The following is a 3,679-nucleotide window of genomic DNA, read 5'->3' on the forward strand; positions in this document are numbered from 1 at the left end:
AGGAAGCTTCCCTTGCTTGGCACTGTGATTTTTGTTATACTGTCATCAGTACTCACATTTATATTATATGTGCATTTTCAGAAGGCTTATTAAATATGATATTTGGCTATACAGGGGAAGATAGAGGAGAGACAAATAATGCTTAGGTGATGTGAAAAGCTAAACAAATGTTTTAAAAAATTATTGTGTATCTATGTGTGCGCATGATGTTTATGTGTGGGCACATGACTGGAGGTCAGAGAACAACTCTGTGGAGCCAGTTCTCTCCTTCCACCTTTACATAGCTTCTAGAGATCAGGCTCAGGTTGCCAGGTCTGTGTGCCAAGCACCTTTACCCACTGTGTCATCTCACTGCTTCTCACCCGTTTTGCGACAGAGTCTCATCACTATATAGCCCTGGCTGAGCTGGAACTTGTTATGTAGACCAGGCTGGCCTTGAACTCATGGAGATCTGCCCGCCTCTGGCTCCCAAGTACAGGTGTGATACCTGGTGTATTAATCAGAGTTCTCTAAAGAAACAGAACCAGTAAAATGAATATAGGGATTTATCAGATTAGCTCACAGGATAGAGTCCAAGTAGTCCAATGGCTGCACCACACTGGAGAGGCTGAGAATCTGTAGCCACTCAGTCCACAAGGCTAGATGTCTCAGTAGTCCCAATCTGGCACCAAAGGTCTGATGAATTCCAAAAGATTGGCTAGTCTTCAGTCTACAACAGCAAGCTGAACTCACCAGCGAGAACGAAGACAAGCGGCAAAAAGCAAGTACTCTCCTCTGCCATGGCTTTATATGGACTGCCATCAGAAGGTAACACCCACATTTAGGGTGTGACTTTCAGCTTCAGATGACCCAATCAAGATCCCAGATCCAGTCAAGTTGACACCCAGGATTAGCCATCACACCTGGCAACTGTCCTCACTTTTTGAAAAAGTGAAAAAAAATTCATTCTTGGGGCTGGGGAGACAGCTCAGGTTAAGAACACTGCCTGCTCTTCTAGAGGACCCGGGTTCAGTTCCCAGAACCCATATTCAGCAGCTCACAATGGCCTGTTACTCCAACCCCAAGGGACCCAACACCCTCTTCTAGCCTCCATGGGCACCTGCAACATGTGGCAGTCACACAGATACACATACACACACATAAATAAAAGTGTCTTAAAATTTTTATTCTTTCAGGGCTAGAGAGATGGCTCAGTGGTTTAAGAGCACTGGATGTTCTTGTAGAAGACCTGGGTTTGGTTCCCAGCACCCACATAGTGGCTAACAACTGTAACTCCAGTTCCAGTGGAATCCTACACCCTCTTCTGACCTCCAAGGGCACTGAATGGTAATGCAATGCACTTACGTACATGCACTTATGTACAGGCAGGTAATACAAACACATGTAAAATAATAATAATCAAAATTTCATTCACAATTTCATACACACATATACTTTGATTTTTCCCATCATCCTCTCTTGACCTCTTCCCCCTTTCACTGAACCCCTTTTCCAACAAGTTCCTATTCTACTTTCGTGTGTGTGTGTGTGTGTGTGTGTGTGTGTGTGTGTGCGCACACGCGTGGTGTAGCACTGCATTTAATGGGCTTGCTTGCATGAACATGGTGGAGGGTTAACTGAGCCAGAGCAACTTACCAGGGGCTACACAACTGAGGAACACCACTGTTCCTTCTCTAGCAATCAATAATTGCTGATAGCACCTCAGGGAGGGGTGTAGGCTTATAAGCCCCTCCCCTCTTCCTGAGAAAATGTTGACAAGATCAGTCTTCTGCAGGTCTTACAGTCATATCATTTCCAGGATTTTTTTTTAAAGACAAGGTGTTGTTATGCTGTGCAGGTTGGTCTCAAATTCATGAATTCAAATGATTCTTCTGCCTCAGCCTTCAGAGTGGCTGGGATTACAAGTACACACCTTCATAGTGAGTTCACATCTTATCTGTTTATTCATTCATTCAAGACAGGGTTTCATGTAACCCATGCTAGTCTTAAACTCACTGTAGCTTCTGGTCCTCCTGCTTCCACCTCCCAAGTGCTGGGACTATAGGCATGTGCCAGTGTACCCAGTTTTACGCAATTCTGAGGATCAAACCCAGGGCTTCATGCATGCTTGACAGGTCATCTACCAACTGAACCACATCCTCAGGCCCTCAAGTCTTTTTATTTTTATTTATTTGAGACAAGGTCTTCCTGTAGCCACAGCTGGCCTGGAACACTCTATGTAAACCAGGCTGGCCTTGAGCCACCATGCCTGACCCAAGTCTTATTTTAATTACTCTTACTGATATTAAAGGTTGCTTTTCTTTGCAGAAAATGCTATTCTTGAAAAATTAGAAGTTACATGTAATATTTTTTTTGTAGATTTGTCCCTTGTCAGAGGAAATCATCCAAGAGGCTAAAATTGTCAACTCAAGAAAGAAGCGCTTTAACTCATCTTCCTGATGCCTTCCCACAGTGCACTGTCTACAAAGCATCCAAAATGACCCATTTAAAAGTTTGTCAGGTGGTGTCTTTAATCTGCTCCAACCACTTCTCTCATAAACTTTAAAAATAAAAGCAAAGCTTTCAAGTCCCTGGATGACCTTATTCCTGGATACCTGTCAGGTATGATCCATTACACTTTCTTTCCTTCGTTCTCAGCCACACTGGTCTCCATTGTTCATTGTGAGCGTCAAGTACACTCCTGCCTCAGATGTACCCTCTGCCTTGTAAAGGCTTTTCTAAGCATTGTATATGGCATTTCCTCTCACTTCCTTTAGAGCCCTCCTTGTTACCTCCTTGAAGTCGAACTGTATTAGTAACTTAACCTAAGTTACTCCATCTTGCTCAGAATAGCTATTCTAACAGTAACCTCTTTTCACTTATGGGAAATATTTAAAAAGAGAAAACAGCCTTGAGTTCTAAGAACTAGCTCAATCACAAACCAGTGGAACATGCTAATCTCAGACATTCTACATCTGGCTAACTGCTTTTCACTTCTGTAACTCGCTTGCTATTTTAGGTGACCTTGACACACAGTATAAGACCACCCTGTTATTGTATGACCACCGGTAACTGCTGAGTTCAGCTTTCTTACTATACTTGTTATGGCTAAGAAGTTGGCTAATTTTAAAATTACAAAGTTGATTGCCAAGTTATATGACTGTATCACTTGTCTGTATAATGATTGGTTGTTGATGAATAGATTCAAAGTTCTGCTATGTTGTACAAACATGATTGGTTCACAAGTGTCCTGTTTGAATAATATTTCTGTAATCCTATAAAAACCGTGACCTGAAAATGATCAGGGCTGCGTCTACTCTGAGATAGACAGCCTGGCCGGTGGATATAATAATTTACCTTGCTACTTTTCTTAAAGTGGTGCTGGTGATTTCTTTACGAACTCTGACCTATAACAGAAGTTTCCTCTATGTTATACCATATATTCTATCTCTAACACCTGATTTTCTTATCACTACCTGAAATTACATTATCCACTTATCATTTGTCTTGCCCATTAGAACGTCAGGTCCATGAGACTAGAGACCTTGTCTATTCTGGTCACTTATATTCCCAATACAGGAATTGCACTCATACCGTATGTTGAATGGCTGGATATGAATAAATCTAACTAGAAACTACCCAAGTACTTAAGAAATATTAACTTTTGCTTTTTTGGGGGATGGAGGTCTCCCTGTAGCCC

The 3,679-nt window shown here is 42.0% G+C and overlaps 1 long non-coding RNA gene across 1 annotated transcript; it reads left to right on the top strand.

Annotated features, from left to right (window-relative positions):
* The first annotated feature begins 1,285 nt into the window (after positions 1–1,285).
* On the top strand, positions 1,286–2,569 carry LOC108491027. The gene is made up of 2 exons (XR_001872529.2): positions 1,286–1,326; positions 2,359–2,569. It is a non-coding gene; the product is annotated as an uncharacterized LOC108491027 (long non-coding RNA).
* Positions 2,570–3,679: the final 1,110 nt, after the last annotated feature.

Source organism: Nannospalax galili, unplaced genomic scaffold (assembly GCF_000622305.1).
Source record: "Nannospalax galili isolate Female #2095 unplaced genomic scaffold, S.galili_v1.0 scaffold2658, whole genome shotgun sequence".
Classification (NCBI taxonomy): Eukaryota; Metazoa; Chordata; class Mammalia; order Rodentia; family Spalacidae; genus Nannospalax; species Nannospalax galili.